Source organism: Mastomys coucha, chromosome X (genome assembly GCF_008632895.1).
Source record: "Mastomys coucha isolate ucsf_1 chromosome X, UCSF_Mcou_1, whole genome shotgun sequence".
Lineage (NCBI taxonomy): Eukaryota > Metazoa > Chordata > Mammalia > Rodentia > Muridae > Mastomys > Mastomys coucha.
In genome coordinates this window covers 103,568,905-103,588,605 of record NC_045030.1, presented here as the reverse complement: position 1 = coordinate 103,588,605, position 19,701 = coordinate 103,568,905, and the positions used below count along the sequence as shown (strand labels likewise).

The following is a 19,701-nucleotide window of genomic DNA, read 5'->3' as shown; positions in this document are numbered from 1 at the left end:
TTTCACATAATGCATACAGTCCTATTGCTAAAATGCAATGCCTATAACTCAGTCTATAAGACTGAGATATCCCTATTTATATCTTATGCCCACTCCCTATCTATACCCTATCCTACTCCATGCTGACTTCCTGAGTCCCGAGTTTCACATAATGCATACAGTCCTATTGCTAAAATGCAATGCCCATAGCTCAGCCTATAAGACTGAGATATCCCTATCTATACCCTGTGCCCACTCCATGCTGACTTCCTGAGTCCGGAGTTTCACATAATGCATACAGTCCTAGTGCTAAAATGCAATGCCCATGACTCAGCCTATAAGACTGAGATATCCCTATCTATATCTTATACCCACTCCATGCTGATTTCCTGAGTCCCGAGTTTCACATAATGCATACAGTCCTATTGCTAAAATGCAATGCCCATAACTCAGCCTATAAGACTGAGATCCTATCTAGACCCTATGCCCACTCCATGCTGACTTCCTGAGCCCGAGTTTCACATAATGCATACAGTCCTATTGCTAAAATGCAATGCCCATAGCTCAGCCTATAAGACTGAGATCCTATCTAGACCCTATGCCCACTCCATGCTGACTTCCTGAGTCCTGAGTTTCACATAATGCATACAGTCCTATTGCTAAAATGCAATGCCCATAACTCAGCCTATAAGACTGAGATCCTATCTAGACCATATGCCCACTCTATGCTGACTTCCTGAGTCCGGAGTTTCACATAATGCATACAGTCCTATTGCTAAAATGCAATGCCTATAACTCAGTCTATAAGACTGAGATCCTATTTATATCTTATGCCCACTCCATGCTGACTTCCTGAGTCCCGAGTTTCACATAATGCATATAGTCCTATTGCTAAAATGCAATGCCCATAGCTCAGCCTATAAGACTGAGATATCCCTATCTAGACCCTGTGCCCACTCCATGCTGACTTCGTGGGCCCCCTCCATGCTGACTTCCAGAGTCACGAGTTTTACATAATGCATATAGTCCTACTTTACTTGTTTATGGATAAGAAAATAAAGAACTCTTGTCCCTCGTGTTAATCATGATACACCAAGCAAACAAGAGTTTTATATATCGGAGAATTGCAATGGAGGCACCATCTCTCAAGTCTCCTGTCCTTAAGGAAGGAAAAACCATCTGTCATTGCTGCAGTAGTCACAGTCCCAAGTTTCTGAGCAGTGTTCACTCGTCTTTTCTCATTTATTGTCTTGAGCACTGAATAATTCTAAATGTCTGAAATTTTTATCCATTGGATTAGACCCTAGCTAGTCCAGCCCCATGTGCATTTAACAAAGGGGCAAAACACAGGTCTATTACCAGACAGTTAAGGTGCTCAGTCCCATTTCTCAAGGCACTGGCCATTAAAGGGGGTATTATATACAGTTTGCATTGCTGGCACGGGTGCTTATCACCCCCAGGTCACATCTCTTTAACTGATGGAGATACATTCATTTGATCATGATATTGTATACTAGTCCCACAGGCTCCCCTTATTTCAGCCAAAAACCTCTGCACTGGGACAGTTTATGTGGATAATCCTGAGTAGAAGCTGAATCTTTTCTCAAGGTCCTAATATTACCTTTGCTTTATGTAAAGAGGGTGCTGATTACCAAAAGCCTCTTATACAATTGTGCAAAAGTGCAGTTGTTCAAGTTCCCTTCTGTTATGAACCAAGATCCCATACCCTCATACCCTAATGGGTGACCATAAAGGGTGCCAACCGATAAGACCATTTCTCTGTTCTGGTCTTCTTGCTGTGCTGGGGATCAAACCTCCAGTCTTGTGCACGCTAGTAAAGCACTCTTTCATAGAGCTACAGCCCCCCCGTGTGGTGGTTTGAGAGAACAGTGTCTCTTATGTAGCCCCAGGAGGGCAGGAACTTAATCCTCCTGCTTCTCAGTCCCACTTATGGGAATTACAGGCAATGCCACCTGTAATGTAAACACGTGTGCCTGTTTTTGTGTGCACAGCTGCATTTGTCCCTCTTCCTAAGCATTGGATAAAGAAACCAAACTAAGTCATTTTGTTTGTATTCAAGAAGACCTTTGAACTCAGATTCAATCTGTTATGTTTTCAATTTTCCAGGCTGGCCTAGAACTTAGTATATAGGCCAGGCTAGCCTTGAGCTCAGAATCTAGCCTGTGCTTCACAAGTATTGGCATATCTGGTTTCCACCACTATGCCCTGCAGTCTCTCGAGTTGTAAATGTGCATACTTCATTTCACTGTAGTAGTATGCATCTGGTCAAGACCTTACCTTTATTTGTATTGCAGCAGGAGGTGTCCAGTATTTAAGATCCTTAAATGTAGTAAATGTGCACAGTGTTAACTGTATTGTACATATTCTCATGTCCACAGTTGCGCCTTTTAGATCAGGACTCCTGTACTTATCAAAGCAAGGGGACTCACTAATATAAAGCCTCTTTCATAAGACTATAGATTGAAATGATTCCAATACTGTCAATGGTCCTTCAAGGTAAGACTTCTGTCTCTGATCACTCATATCCTCTTTGCTTTATGGAACTATGTGCTGTTCACTTGAAACCCCTTTCTCAAACTATTTATGTCCATATTGGCAATTTCAGTAGGATCAGTTTTACTTTCCTTTGAAGTACAGAAGTGCTGTTGACTATAAGGTCTCGTTTTGTGGCTTGCTAATACTGACTAATTGTAGTTGTCCTTTTCTGTTCACTACAGAAGGAATCACTTCCTGCCCTTATGCCTTTCCCTTTCAGCAGGGAATGCACATTGTCAAAGACTGTTTGAGCAGTGTAAAACTGTAACGGCCACAACATGTACCTTGCGTATTAGTGTGCATTCACTGCACACGTCTCATTCCATTTGGATATGATCCTACTCTCAAACCCTTTTGCAGTACAGCAAGGGTCACTAATCTTCTGGCCTCTGAATCTTCCTGGACACTGGATAAGGATGTCCCCTCCTTTCCAGTCTTTAATTTCCAGGGCTGTCTATTAAAGACTTAATATTTGCATTAAAGGGTGTGGTTTTAATTCACACCATGCCCATCGAACATTAATGTACATAACGGGGACATGATTCGTTCATTTTAATAAAAATACTTGGGCAGCTAATATGTAAAATTACAGTTATCCACAGCCTTGTTCCTTTTAGGACCATTGTATCTTTTGCACTACCGCAAAGGATACTATGTATCCCACAAGGTTCCTGTTCGTGGGCCATTAATATACAGTGAAGTTTCCTTTGTCTTTGCCAGTAGACAAAGGTCGTACTCCTTCAGCTTTTATTTGCAGTGTGTCAGGGTATGCTGATCAACTAAGGCTGCATTCTTTTGGACTGTTATCATATATTATATGTATGCATATGCCTTGCCTCCTGCTCTGTGCACTAGAAAAGGATCCCACTCACTTCCCTTATCACCTTCAGCAGGAAGTGTCACTGCTCAAGACTTCTTTCATTTGGAAAGTTCACAAGCCCACTGTCTAAGCACTTCTAAGAGAACTACTGTACCCTCTTCCCCGCTTTAAAGCAGAAAGAGGTTTTTACGAAGTGCTTTATGAGGTTTGGACTTAGTGCATTAATGCAGCTGTCCTTCATTACCTTCGGAGTAGGATTTTACATCCTTTACTCCTTTGACAACAGAGGCATGTTAATTATTTCTGAGCACTTCTCTTGTCAATAGTAATATTGACAATATTATAGTAATATTGACCCTTACACATATGGACCTGTATAGCAGCAAAGGTTCTGAAGTGCCTACCTTTTGACGGGGGCTGCTGAGCAGTAGTCACTATGAATCATAACCTCAGCATTTGGATGATTACTGTGCAAAAAAAAAGTCAAGGACCTGTGTGCTTTCTTTGCATACCATCAAGGCTACTAAGTCCCAGAATTGTTAGTATGCATACTTATAACTATGAATGTCTAGAATGCTATGTCCTCATAACCCCCCTTTACATTATTGCAGAGGTTGCTGAGTTACCTAAAATACTGGGGACTGTCAATGAGCACAGTGACTCTGACGAATGGCTTGCTTTATTCCCTAAACTTATTTTGGGACTATTAATAGCACAATGGCAGTTCGGGGTGGTTTATTTTCCACTCTGATTTGAGTAAATCCCCTCCTAGTTTCCTATTGATATAATAAAGTGCAGCAGTATGTACACCCAACAATGACCCATATTTCGACCCCTTTTGCATTGCTTTGTTGGTATATAAAATCCTAACTAGTCACAATCTCATACTTTATATTGTCTTCCTTTTGCCCAGTCCCCCTAGATTGTCCGTTGACCACTCTTCTGGACCACTAATTCTCACAAACCCATCATTAAGGAAGAGTTTGTGCCCTTTCCCCATTCCATCACTCCATCCCTTCTGCCTCTTTGTTTGGACAGTAATTGACTGGGCAAAGCCCTTCTCTTGACTTAAAGTCAGCAACACCAAAAGCCATCAGTTTACTCACTTTATATAGTTATACAATGTTTCAGTTGCCTTCTCCTTGGTCCCATTGAACAAAGACACCTTGACTTCTTCTTGCATTATTCTGGGTAATGTTAATTACCCAAAACACCCTATGTGTCATTAATAAACTTTGATGTATTTCTACACTGAATAGCAAAAGCAGGCCAAAACTAGGTGGGTGAGCCTTTGCTCTTTAACTTGCATTTCTAAATTACTCCAATTCCAATTGCTGGCACATTCTAGGGCCAGGAACCATTCTTGCCTACCTTTATTAATGCTTTATTGTTCAAAAAATTGCAGGCAAGTAACTCAGTGTGTTGGATTGCCACCTTTTACTTGGGGCTTTCCTTTCCAGTATGAACTGAGAATTGTCTCCCAGAGAAGGAAGTTTAGCACTTGTCAACTCGATTTTGCATATTGCTACTCTACAGTACCAACTGCCAGAAAAGTTATTGATAATTTTATTAAGAAAGGCACTTGGATTGCAGGGTGGATTGATTGTGAGATCTTTAGCTTTTCTGAAGTAAAAATAGTCATTTGTCCTATGTTTCTGATGACTAAGCAGTGTCTCTCAGTGTACTGAGGGTGGTGAGTCTGTGGATGGATCACTGCAACTATTGCAGAATGTTTAAAAAAAGTATCTTTGCTTGGTCCGTACTACCAGTTTAACAAAATGAAAAATCAATCTTTGTGTGGCCTTTAGTATGATTAACTTTTAGGAAGACGACTTAAACCTTTTTAATCCTCATATTTTGCCTGACACATTGATCACCAGCCCCTACTTAATTTTAACAGGTGGCTGTGGACGGATTAATTTCGAGAACATGTAAAGTCGCCTTTGAAAATTATAGGCCATCACATAACTCATTTTCATTCTATCCACCATTAAATTCTGGCAATAATTTGAAGTCGCGTGAAAAGAACCACCCTAAAGTGGGAACTTATTTTAGAGATGATGCAATCTGTTTCCCTACTTTACATTTTAAATAAAATATGTACGCCAGGCTCCAATCATTCCTTTAAACAAAGGTACACTTCAAGGAGAGACCTGCCTAGTAAGAAAAGAGCTTTCTCTAGTGCGAAGGGTGCTTTGCCGCCGCCAAGTACTTAAGGTCTCTTTTGAAAACTATTGTTTATGGGTGTGTGTATGTGTGTGCATGCATGTTCCTGCGAATCTTCTTTCATTCATATGGTGACCAGACAACAATGGGAACTGGTTCATCTCTCTTATGGGTCCTGGAGATCAAACTCAGATCATCAGGCTTGGCAGCAAGTGCCTTTACCCTCCATGCCATCCCGCTGCTGAGTGTTGAATATGACAGTGCTGATGAAAATGGCAGTTCTCCGGCATTACTGAGAAATGATACTATTTTTCTGAGAAGGATGGTCAAGGAACTCATCCAGTGCAGGATCCAGATTGCACTACTGCTCCTCACTTACATCAGACTCTGGCTGTTTAGACTACAGTAAGTACTTCCTTGTAGCTACTAAGCAATCTTTTTCCCAATCGAGTTTCTTTCTGTGGCACCCACTGGAAAGTCAAAGTGACTAATAAGTCACTAGCTCTTCTCAACTTATACATACACAATGCATAGTATGGCAGTGAAACTGTAGAGTTAATTAACATTGTGTACCCAGCCTTATTACGCTAGGGTACGCTAAAATGAGAAGCAATGATATCTTTCAAACTTTCTTCCTTGAGATGATTATGTTGTTTAAGAGTTAATGTAGCATAAGCACACTTGAGATCATTTTAGGAAACCATGATGAAGTACTGTCTTGTATGAATTGTAAGTATTTTAGGAGGTCTACTGGGGTTGAAATTTCCTGACTTCTTAAAGAGGGAAGTGTGCTTGCTTACTTTGCCCTGTTGATCCAGACTACTATTAGTACCATCTGGGTAGTCTGGTTGGCTTACTTGAATGCCATCTGTTTTTACCTCATGGAAGCACAGAAAGAATATTAAAAGACCCCATCCATTATGCTTGGCTATATGCCAAGGGTAGCAAGGGGTGACCTTGTGAATTGGGAATATAAATTTGATAATTTGGTTCTTTCAACAATTTTTACTGCATTTCTGCCCAGAACAGACCATGGGACGGTTCTATCAGCTCAGAGAGAGAATTTTATAGTTTACAATCTTCTTTTTTTTGGTGGGGGGCGGTTCCAGAGAGATAGGGTTTCTCTGTGCAGCCCTGGCTGTAGATCAGGCTGGCCTCGAACTCAGAAATCCGCCTGCCTCTGCCTCCCAAGTGCTGGGATTAAAGGCGTGCGCCACCACCGCCCTGCAGTTTACAATCTTTTTAACAAAGAGACAACAAAGGAGGATATGTTTTATGAAGAAATTTTGCTATGGACTACTTTATGTATCCTCCTTGCTCGTTTTTCTTTTTCATTAATTTTGTTTTGTTCTCTGTTTTGTTTTGTGACAGGGTTTCTCTGCGTAGCTATCCTGGAACTCGGTAGATCAGGCTGGCCTCAATTCAAGAGATCCACCCGCCTCGGCCTCCCAATTAGAGTGCAGGAATTAAAGCCCCGTGCGACTCCTGCCGCCTGCCAGCACTTTTCAATGGGTACTTTCAACAAACACTTGACTCCAGGGTAGTAAATGGTCTAGCTGAAAAAACATACCCATCCATAACACTTAACATTTTTTTGCATTTGCCTTTTGTACTTGCAAATGACCTTCTAGTACTTTAACCCTTTTAAGTCTTTACCCTTTAACCCTTTACCCTTTAACCCTTTTAATTCCTTCGCAGCATGTTTCCCATACTCCAAAAGCTTAGTATTGTCTGGCTGACAAGGTGAAAATGCAACTAGAGCTATTGAGTCTCTTTGGAAAAAAAGGACCATTGTTGTGCAAGTAACTGCTTCAGAAGGAGACATTAGCAAGGAACAAAGCTTCCAGAGACGCTAAGGAAAGTGTGTGGAGCACTAACTGTTAGCTAGAGCTGGGAGGTGGTGGCACACGCCTTTAATCCCAGCACTTGGGAGGCAGAGGCAGGCGGATTTCTGAGTGCGAGGCCAGTCCAGCCTGGTCTACAGAGTGAGTTCCAGGACAGCCAGGGCTATACAGAAAAACCCTGTCTCAAAAAACAAAAAACAGAAACAAACAAACAAACAAAAACCAAAAAACAAAACCCAAAAAACAAAAAAGACAGTTAGCTAGAGCTTCTGTCTCACCTTAGCACCATTGGCTACCCCAGTATGTACAGACTGAACCCATCTCTTCCCCCCTAGGCTTGCCTAGGCATCCAGAGCTTTCCACCTGCCTCCTATGGACCTAAGTAGAGGTTAGGACTCAGACTCCAGTTAGTGGCCTGGAGGAAGGTACTGCTGGAATTCACAGTAAACCCACTCTCACTGACAGTTCCCTATTCAAAAGATCAGGTTGTGTGAGCAGGCAGATCGTTAATCACGGTCAAGTCCCTCATGGCAACATGGTCCTACATGATCTCAATGGCTCCGTAAAGTACACACTACATGTAGTAGGACATCTGGAATATGAGCTGAGATGTTTATTAGGAGGTCGCATCCCACAGAACTAAGGATCTGGAGGCCATCTTTGGTCCCCATGATTGAGAATACAAAGAATTCCCCAAATTAGTGTCCTGACTCAGCCCTCACTGTCAGTAATCATGGAACGGAAAGCCCCTAGCCCACTATCACCATCTTCAGGCTGCTTGGACTACATTAAGAATGAGCTTTCTCCCAAGCTGGCCAATGGTTTGACCCAGACTTAGGAGTTTGTAATCAAAGAATCCTATAGAACAAATGGTTTTGAAAGTGCTTATGAATCACACCTTCATTAAGTAGGAATAGTGGACTTTGCCAGCTGACTGTGCAAAACCCTGTGGCAGAACCAGACCAGGTCTCTGCATGCCTACTGCCATATAACCTAGCCACTGCCCAACCTGTGTCCTGCTCTCCCAGTCCAGTGAACCTCTTCTGCCTGTCCCTTACTTAGTCCTCTGGCTCATCCCAGGGGAAGATGGCTATATTTGTGTAGTCATCAGAAAGTTTTCTTACTTAATTTTAAATAAAACAGGAAAAAAGAAAGCTCACTTAAGAAGAGAGCTGGAGAGATAGTTCTCCATCTGTTACGAGCACTGCCTGCCCTTCCAGAGGTCCTGAGTTCAATTCCCAGCAACCTCATGGTGACTCACAACCACCTGTAATGGGATCTGATGCCCTCTTCTGGCACACAGGCATACATGCAGATAGAGTACTTAAAATATACAAAAAAGGAAAAGAAATGAAAGGCCTTTGAAATGTAGGCATGCTTTCAATTTCAAAGACTTTTTTTTCACATCTCTTAAGAATTAGGGGATCCATAAGAACATAACCACTCATCCCCTGAGTTCCTACCACCAATTGAAAACACTGGCCTGTGCATATGAATATTGCATTGCTAGTAATCAAATTATCATTTGTACAATTTGGTATAACTATCAATTGTTTTTCAGCGATGAATTTGGAGTCTGTTTTGTGACCCTGCCTCAAGGATTACCTGGATTTAGAGGAGTGAGGAGTGCTGGGCCAAAGGTATTCCCATTACTTGGTTGACTGAGATAGTCTCTGCCCTTAAGGGTCTAATGTGTCAGGTTATACTTCCTAGATACCTCATTATTTTCATATGGATTTTCCAACAGTTTCTGTAGTCTAATGAGTCCTGTCTTTCTTCACAGGAACAGTCCCTATGTGAGACTCCGGACTATCAGCAGCGGATACAGGCTACATTCCATTTCAGCAGATCTTCCCTTCAAGCCCTAGCTAATCTCAACAAAACGCTTATAGGACACATAGAGGAAAAAAAAAGGTACTTCGGACAACTTCCTATTTGGGAATTTCTGTCTATTTGATCTTCAGTTCATCAGAGAAGGAGAGAGGCAAATCAATAAAGCACTCTCCATCTCCTGTTCTCTTGGCATAGTCAGTACACATCAATGAGACCCTTGCCTTCTGATGAGGCCTTGGAACCATTTCCACCATTCTATGACCAATCTGTAACATTTCTGCTTTGAAATGCCTAAAAGATAGACTATCAGAGGAATGAAGGCTAGTTTCTGGCACCCTAGCCTTTTGTACTTGCTGGAATAGATATGGCTGTTGTCACATTCTGTAGGCCTGTCATAATTCTGGCCACAGAATATCCTCAAACTCGGTCCAATGCTACACCAGTTGCTATAGACAGATACACCATACGCATTGAGCCAAACACAATTCTATTCACTTGGCCAATGTATGGTATTACTTGAACCACAAATTAAAAGAAGGAAATAATTCTCATTTGCTTAGTCCCTTTATCCCCAGTGTATTTGAATGTACAAGGGCTTTAACAACCTATAATCTAAAGGATCACTCATTGGTAGGTGACAGAATAAAAGCCTGAAAGAGCTCAGATGGAGCAATTCTCAGGTCTCTTAGTTAACATTAAGATCTATAAATCTGTAAGGATCCACTCTCCAAGCCCCACCCCCAAAGTCTGCAAGATTTAATACAACTGCTGCTTACTACATAATAAGACAACTTTCCCAGTGTTCTTGATCTCGGTTTTCCTTTCACCTCTTTTCCAGATCCGCCCCCCGCCACACACACACAAGAAGTATGGGCTTGTTGCTTTGCAGTGCTGGCGACCTATTCCCTTTGATGATTCCTAGGTGGAGATGGGGCATGAGGATCCTCCAGGGGAATAGCTCACCACCACTGGGCAACAGGCCTAGCCCAGATTTCAGTGAACCCACTTTCCTGAACCCAGCAAGGAAGACAAAGGCTCAACGACTGCCACCCTACATCAAAAATAGGTAAGTTTTCTGGAAGAGTGTAATTATTTTGATCTTGTTTTCCATTATAGTCAGCCTTTTATTTTCCCATGCCTGCTTTGATAAGAATAGCTTCCTGACTACCAGGGAAGTATCTCACTGTAAGGCTGTGAAAGTGGGTGCATAGGTAGTATGGAAATGTAAGTAAACGGTGCAAATGTTTCTTCCAGGAGAAAAGCTGCTGCAATAGTGGCACTGACCTTCTGAGGAAGCCATTCTGCTCTATTTGGTCCCTTCCCTGGAAGCTACAAGACCTTTGCTGGCTGTTTACATACTTCAGGATGCACTGAGCTACCCTACCCATGGGATATAATACACAAGTGAGTAGCTTATCTACCTACCTACCTACCTATTTATTTATGAGTACACAGTTGCTATCTTCAGATACACCAGAAGAGGGCATCGGATCCTGTTAGGTATGGTTGTGAGCCACCTTGTGGTTGCTGGGAAGTCAGGACCTCTGGAAGAGCAGGCAGTGCTCTTAAACTCTGAGGCATCACTAACATTACTGATGATGAATGCCTCTAACAACAAATGAAAACCTGGCTGGAACTGATAAAGAAGTATCTATATCACTAGGCAGAATTTAAAGAGCCAGGATGTTCTAGTACTTCTTGCTTGACATTTACACAGCTTCTTTTGTTCTTTGTAGTGCCATCTACCAAATATTACTCTCCCTGCAAAGCAGCACAGAAAATTGGGTCTTCAGCATGATCAAGAAATGTGAACACACAGAAGGAAGCCAGCTTCATATACGACTCAAGGATCAGCATGCCTGACTGGCAGCATCTTATAAGCAACAGAATGAGGTAAGCCACCAGCACTGCAGTCCTGAGGATTTGCATTTGCTGGAAGATGGTGCTGGGTGGAGAGCATCTAATGTGATAAATGCAAGGCAGGGCCATGTACACGATGGAAGATGAACAGGCTTTTACGTTACCAACCTCACAGCAGCAACTCAAACTATTATCTGCTTACCAGTTATATCACAAGGGGAATTTAGCCTCTTGTTGTGTTTTTTTTTGGGGGGGGGGGCTTGGTACCCTACCATTCTTACAGGCTTAAATATTGGAAAGCCTTAAGTAGTTATAGTTGTTATCTCCATCTGTGAAGCAGCCATTCGACTTGTGAAGGATGTAAAAACCAAGCCCGTTTTCTTAAATAGAAGGGGAAAGCAAAGCTGACAATTAAAATATGCAGCTGCCTATAGCATTTGCTGCTTACAGAAGTTGTTAATCCATGTAACAGAATGTTGAAATGTTCATTCTGTGTTTAAATGTAATACTCCCTAGTTGTATGACCTTTGCCAATTTAGTTCTGCTAAGACTTGTCTATGTGTGAGGGTCAAAGGAAATCATGAATGGAAAGTGTTCAGTATAGTGCCTAGCAAATAAAAGTGTATGTCCTGGAGTTGCATGACTAAGCCATTTGGCAGAGTTGACATGCGTGTTATATGGTCCTATGTTGAGGAAACCTTAAATTTAACATTATCATATAAGTAGAGGAGTAGTTAGTGTAGATAGCCTAGTTAGTATACTGTACTAATGGCAGTGTTTTTTTCTTTTCCCTTCCCTGTTTGTTATTACCCTCTTTCTGGTGGTCTTTGCTTACTTCCTCCAACCACTAGTGTGTATTGTGTTGTGTGTCTATTTCTTGTTTTATGTACCTATTTCTTTCTTGGTCTGTGTGTCTAATTCTTTGCTATATCTATTTCCTTGCTTTGTATCTATCTCTTCCTTGTTTTTTGTATCTATCTCTTCCTTGGTGTGTGTCTAATTCTTTGTTCCATCTATTTCTTCCTTGCTTTGTGTGTCTATGTCTTCATTGTTTTGTGTGTCTAGTTCTTCCGTATGTGTCTATTTCTTCCTTGTTTTGTGTATCTACTTCTTCCGTATGTGTCTATTTCTTCCTTGTTTTGTGTATCTACTTCTTCCGTATGTGTCTATTTCTTCCTTGTTTTGTGTATCTACTTCTTCCGTATGTGTCTATTTCTTCCTTGCTTTGTGTGTCTATGTCTTCATTGTTCTTCCTTGTGTGTCTATTTCTTCCTTGTTTTGTGTGTCTGTCTTCCTTGTTTTGTGTATCTACTTCTTCCTTGTGTGTCTATGTCTTCCTTGTTTTGTGTGTCTGTCTTCCTTGTTTTGTGTATCTACTTCTTCCATATGTGTCTATTTCTTCCTTGTTTTGTGTGTCTGTCTTCATTGTTTTGTGTGTCTACTTCTTCCTTGTGTGTCTATTTCTTCCTTGCTTTGTGTGTCCTATGTCTTCCTTGTTCTTCCTTGTGTGTCTATTTCTTCCTTGTGTGTCTACTTCTTCCTTGTGTGTCCTATGTCTTCCTTGTTCTTCCTTGTGTGTCTATTTCTTCCTTGCTTTGTGTGTCTTTGTCTTCCTTGCGTTGTGTATAATTCTTTGTTCCATCTATTTCTTCCTTGTTTTGTGTGTCTTTTCTGTTTTGATGTCTGTATCTTCTCTGTCTTGTCTGCAGTGTGTCTTACCTATTCTCATGTTTCCCTTGCATGTCTTTCTTGTAGAGCTTTGAGCTTTCTTTCACTTTCTCTGGTGCCTGTGTGGTCTGCCTTGTCTTGATTAGCTATGCCTCTGTTTTTTCTATCTGATTCCTATTTCTCTTAGTTCTTCTTTCACTCCTGCCTTTCATGGCTGAGCCTTTGGATCACATGTTGTATGCATCCCTTTCTTTTTCTTGTGCTCACCCTACTTGTTCTTTGAGTTCTGTTTGTCAGTCCTTTGATGCACCATTTCAGTTTCCTTTCTGCTGTTTCTATCCTTAGCTCATTCTTGTTTACATTTCCTCCCTGCCTTTCTTGGGCCACTTTCTCTTGTTTCTTCCTTTGTATTTGTGTCTCTTTGCTGTTGGTGATTTCTTATCTCACCATCATTCTGTTGCTTTGCATTTGTGTTTCTATCTTCTACTTCCCTCTTTTCTGTTCACTGTGAGCATTTCAGTCTCTTTACAAGTCTCTGTCTCTCTCTTGTATTCTAAAGTAATCCTCTCTTGGATATTTCTTTGTGTATATACATATGTGTGTATGTGTGTGTGTGTGTGTGCATGTGTGTCATGCTTCATAGCCCCTTCCCAATAGGTCCAGAATGTCACCTGTAGAGCCGTTCCTCACACCAGACTGCCCTGCGAAATAATCTAAGACAAAATACATCATTCCGTCCAGTCAGGATTCAAGTGGATCTGAAGTGAACGCCCAAGTGTTAGACAGAAGTTTTGCAACTTGAGACTTAAAAGGACCAAGATACATAGATGGCCCATCTTGAGCTGGCTGGACAGAATGCTGACAACCCAAAGGAGAGGGACTGTTTCTACAGGACACCTGTGGCGTCTAAGAACCCAAGAACTACGTACGTCATAAAACACAAAACCTGAGCTAAATCCAAGCATCAGAATGTCTAAGAGATAAAGGTCTATGGCCCAGAACTCTGGAAGGATAGAAATCCAAGACCAAGAAGGGAAATTCGAAGATGAGACTCCCTTAACCCCAGCACCCCTTTCCATTTCTTATATTTCTATTTAAGCTGTCTTCACTTGAGATGTAATTTTCATTGTTGCCATTCCCTATAAAGGAATACGTTTTTAGATTGATAGTATTGTCCAGGGGTCTATTTTAAACTTGATCTTAGCCTTTTGTTAAATTTTTGATGTTTTACAACTTCCAGTTCTCTTCGCATCTGCTCCACTTGAGACAGAACAAAATCCAGCCAGTGTATATAGTCTGACTTGATATTCCCCTAGGAACAAGCATTCATACAGATACTGTATTTTCATCCGCCCTACCTCAGAAGCCCTAGGCTGACAAGAAAAGGAAAGCATCAGGCTTGTAGAGGAAAACAATGTCAGGCTATCTAGAGAAAATATGAAGAATTGTTCCAGAACATTGAGAAGAATTAGACAAGCAATATGCAGATGTGCCAACTTTCTGAGAAGCACCAGCCAGCATCACCTTCCTTCTTTGGGCTTAGGTGAGCAGAGTATGGACTTTCTAAGGATGGTTTGGGGACAAAATGAGATCTGAACCCCCTGCTCATAGTAGTGGCTGAGTAGTTTGGTGCATTTCACCAAAGAAACTCCTGGGTTTAATACCCACCTTTAAGATTAGTGATGAGAGAATCTGGGGACTACTTAACAGGCTAAATCTTTTTCGTGCCTTCCTCTTCCTCTGTAAAAGGGAAGTTAACTTAAATGACAAAAAAGTAACATGCTCATAGCACATTGGTGATCATGCATGGTTAGCATCTGAAACTATAGAGTTTTTCCTATACGGCATCAGACTGTAAGGACGTGAGGCTTTGTGGGCCCTTGGTCTCATATATTTTTCTTTTTAAAAGGAAAAAAAACCTTTTCAAAAGGTAAGAAAAAGTTACACTGGCCCATTGCCTGCACTTGATCAAGCCCTGATATAAATGCCAGGGAATATATATGTCTGAGTAACATTACTTTCCTTCTCTGCACATATTTTTTTGTACCAAGGGTGTGATGCTTAACTGTGATCACTCCCAGGTAACAAGATATTACCAGGTAACCAAAAAATGTATGAATACGTAAACCATGAACTTCCACACTGTAACTTCCAAGTCAGTGTTGATGAGTGAGTACAGAATAGTAGCTGAGTTCTATGCTTCTATGTGCTATAGGCACAACGATTGCTCTAGGAAAACATGCTTTGTAAAAACATATATATGAACATAATGAGGCTTGAATGAAAAACAATCCATATAGTTAAGGCCAGTGTATTTCTTCTACTGCTTTGGTGAAGTTCAATGAGTTATATTATACCAGGTAGCAGAAGAGAAAACACATGGAAATTGATTTTAAACTACAAAATAGGCCACGAATGCAGGTGACTGATTACCTTATTCTGACCATCTTCTATTTTCCAAATACCACCCATATTCAGCACTGGGGAGAACAAAGGGAGATGTTGCCAGAGAAGTAAAATTTAGGAAAGAATGCATTAAATAAAGCATTATACAGCTATCAATTGCTCCATGTGTGCAAATGAGTGAATACTAACTACCTCTTAAGTATCAGATAGTTTTGGGTACACGAAATAGTCATGAGTAACTGCCATGAAATAAGAATGTCTGCATTCCATACTATTCATTTACAAGGAATGAGATAATGCTTAATTTAACCAGTCAAGACTTGAATGATGAGGGCATGTTAATAATACAAGAACATTTGCCCAGGTCACAGAGGAACACGTTATGATCGTGTGTACGTTCTTAACTATAAAGTGTAAGACGTGACAAATATTCTATAGAAATAAAGCTGCCTATAAAATAGGCATGGTCTCTATAAAATTTTCATTTGTATTTTTTTGGCCCACAATGGGAAAAATAGTATAGTTAACAAGCGACGTGTGCTAGCATATGCTCTGAGTTCAGGTAGCTAAAGCAGCAGAACCACGTGAGCCTGGAAATTTGAAGCCAGCCTGGGAACACGAGATCAATCTCAAACCTGGAGGCTAAATCTTGCCTACCATATGTATATTCTCTTTCATGGGTACTGGAGAGATATACAGACTTATTCCATTGTGTCCACAGCTGAGAATAATATGCATATTGGCATTTTATGAACTGAGGTACCAGATAAATGTAACAATCCATTTTTTTACTTGGCGCCAATTTCCAGTCTTTTAAAATTCTGCCACATTTATTATACTGTGAAAATAAGTAAGTAACTGTGGAACACTGAATATATGAGGCATTCAGCATTTGATGAGTACCACACTGAATGGCAATCATTTATTGCAAAACAGTGCCCTTGCTAGGCATCGGGATGCAAAGACCATTCTTATTGTCCTGTGTATCTAAAGAAATTATGCACAAAATCAATTTATAACTTGTAAGCTGCCATATATATATATATATATGCAATATTTGCCTAGTAAAGCAATGACTGTTTGCTTTTATCCCAGGCATCGGGAAATACAAAAATTAATTACCATTATTACTAACCCACAACAGAGATCTGTGTGGAGCTTTATGAAGTCTACAGTTGTATAAAGACGGGACCTAACTGTTGGCTTTATCAGTGAACAGTGATTACTTTCTAAGTTTCATAATGACTGAAACTTAATCAGAAAGCTTATCACCCAACACCACCTAATAATAACTTTACCGTGCTATGTGTTGAGCAAGCAAAGTTTGCTTTCTAGCATTATGTAGTACTCACAAGAGTGAGATCTAGACCAAAACTTCAATTCACTTCAGTGAGGAGAAACAGATAAAATGGATTTGTAGAAGACTGTGTTAAATGTTACGCTTAGTGGACTATACTGTCTAGAAGGATACTTTCCAGCTGGCTTGACTGAGGAGGTGGAAAAGGTTTTATCAATGAGAGGTACTTTTTCCATCCAGTTTTTAAAATGTTGGATGCTGCTGCGTGAGATAAATTATAAACACCTTGCCAGTAAAGGTGTGACAGTATAGAGCCAGAGTCAGGTAATCCCAGAGCATGGATATCAGGGAACAGGACAGGAAGAGGCCAGAGCATCAGATGCTACGTACTCAGTGTGGTCCAGAACCTCTCAAACTAGAAGTACTGGCTGGAGGTACCAAGCATGCAGAACACAACATCTAATGAAACATTGTATATAAAATATGCTAACCTAGATGTTAAACTAAATGTGAGGTGGATCACGGATCATAGAGGAGACATGGTCTCATACAGCCCAGGCTGGTTCTAATTGATGACTTTCCTGTCACAGTTTATCAAGTGCTGAGATCACAGATGTGCACACCATGCCCAGCTTGTAGAATATATCTGGTTACTGAGTAAATGATATTTGTTTAAAGAATTATACATTTTATGTATGAGTACACTGTTGCTGTCCTTAGATATACCACAAGAGGGCACCAGATCCCATTAGAGATGGTTGTGAGCCACCATGTGGTTGCTGGGAATTAAACTCAGAACTTCTGGAAGAGGAGTCAGGGCTCTTAACCACTGAGCCATCTCTCCAGCTTCCCGAGTAAATATTTTAATGGCTGTTTGCTTGAAGGTACTATGCTTGAAGAATTAGTTAAATAGGTTTGGCCTAGAAGACTGACTGGCTTGGCATAGAGATTTTGAAAACCCAACTAAGGCCAAGATTCCTTCAACATAAACTGGAGAGCTTCCTTAATAAGGAAGCTCCAAAAGGTCATCTTCTCATTGGCCTAGCTTGAAGGCAGGATAAGAGGACTTAAGGTCTGTCCTTTAATTCATTACCCACTATCTTTTTCTTACTGTTGAAGCATTTCAAAGGATTATCTAGATGAATCCATAATTCCAAAAGTATTTGCTCATTGCCTGGCTCAGAGTCATGTGAGCAAAAAAGAAAATACTATCACACTCACACTTTTAACTGAAGTGTGACTAAAGTGCAGTTCTAAGTACTGACAAGAACAAAGATGGAACCCAAAGTGTACTTTACCTCAGTAGTTTCTGAGGGGACTGCAGTTACACCTTATAAGACACTACAGATCTCATTTTAGCTGGGGGGAAAAAAAAGCAAGATGTGGAGAAGGAGAATTAAATTTAAGTTGTTCCTCTTTACCGGCATGCTTGGTAGAGTGGAAATAATCCAAGAGGTTCTCTAATTCCTCAGTCCCACACATTGCAGAAGATGCTACTGATGCTAAACGAAATGCATCTGTCCCCAGAGGGCACTTAGTGTGACTTACAGATGCCCCGAAAGCAGAATGATGCTCTTTATTAAAGAGAAATATTAGCTCCAACATTTTCTAGACTGAAGGACACTTGCCTTTAATTACCTCAGAGGTTAGAATACAGGAGGAAGGTTATTATTCATTCATTTCCTTCACTGATTCGTCTGTTCTACAAGTATTTATTTGCATGTCTCTTCTTAGGCCTTCACTTGGCTACTGAGACATGGAAAAAAGAAACAAATAGGCTTAGCTTCCCAGGGAAGTGCTGGATTTGGGGGTCTGTTTTCTGGGTAGCAGCATGACTTAGTCCCCAAGTAGTATGTAATGTGAGCCCTCATCCTCATCTCTTCTCTGGCCACTGCAATGAGTGGGAAGCTGGGCTTCGTAGCAAGCCTTACCCTAAAGTTACAGAAGCCCTCCACTCTAAGAAACTCAATTTTTCTAGCCCATGTCCTGTTTGAGCTATGATTGTGACCACTACTGCTCAGGAGGGATGACAGCTGTCTACGGTCCCCAATAAGGCTCCTTTGCAAACAAGCCATTTTTGAGCTGCAGCAGGTTTTGGAATACATTGACCAATTTTGCCTGCGTTGGTTCAGCCTTTTACCTTTTTACATGCTAATGCATGTAAATTGCCTGACTGGGTCTCTTTCGTAAAGAGTCAGGTAGCACACAGTAATTTTAGAAATGTTCTCCTTACTATAAAATATACTCAAGGTGGTTTGCTATGGTAAAATAATGCCCATGGATGAAAATCACATTAAAGTTTAACATTCTTGCATAAAATTTTAAGAACAATAAAATTGACAACAATCAGAAAACTGGAGGAACGAAAGACCAAATCAAAAGAACTCAAAAAAGATCAAAAATGCCTTCTACAAGGAGGACAGACTGGACTTTGGCCCTCTCCATTTTTCTTTCACTCACAGAGGGTGGGACAGGAGGCTGAGTGAAGGAGAGGGCCAAACCTATCTGGAACCTGAATTGGAATTGCTTTGTCTTTAATGCAGTTCCACAAAAATTGGTATTCATTCGTTAAATGTTTCTGAAAAGGTATTTTCATCCAAATGGCTACCAGCTAAGCCTTGAGTCAGATGGCAATGAAACAGATTAATTCAATGTGACCTCTTTATCCAAGTTGCCTTAAAGCTGAAGTCACATGTGCTGTAACGGAGCTTATTCATTGTAGCTCCTGCACAAATTCAAAGTATCTAGACTTTACTCAGCAAGCCAGTCCACAGACATTCAGGCAACAGCAAAGAGACAGAGTAGATGGAGCCAGGTTGAAGAGGTCTGGGAGTTCAATTTTTTTTTTCATTTTTTATTACGACTCAATTGGCCATCAAGTGTTACTAATATTAGCTTTTAATTAGTGGAATTGGCTGAATTCAGTAATATCCCTTTGTATGGGTAGGAATGGGCTTACAATTCTGGAATTTGTAAAGGAAAAAATAACTGAAAGCCTTCCTTTCGCAGTTTCTGCTATCAATATTGCTACCGATTAAGCACATCCTACCATCACCTGCTTTGGTCACACCAATGAACTTGTAAACAAAAGTGTTGTTGAAAGACCTGCATCGTCTTCCCACCAACTGTGAAAGAGCTCTACACCAAGACTCGTGGAAGACCCCTGGACTTGTGAACTATGGGAATGCAGAGCTTCTGTTGACTCTTGGGTGTTTTGAAGACTTAAAAAAAAATGTCACAATGAATCCGTGTGTGGGTGGGTGAGTGGGTGG

General features: G+C 40.8%; 1 long non-coding RNA gene and 1 pseudogene across 1 annotated transcript; one reads left to right on the top strand and one right to left on the bottom strand.

Annotated features, from left to right (window-relative positions):
* Positions 1 to 9,314: 9,314 nt before the first annotated feature.
* LOC116090067 overlaps positions 9,315 to 19,701 on the bottom strand; it is a 19,998-nt pseudogene continuing 9,611 nt past the window's right edge.
* Positions 10,048 to 11,085, top strand: LOC116087387. The gene is made up of 3 exons (XR_004117414.1): positions 10,048 to 10,264; positions 10,453 to 10,602; positions 10,935 to 11,085. It is a non-coding gene; the product is annotated as an uncharacterized LOC116087387 (long non-coding RNA).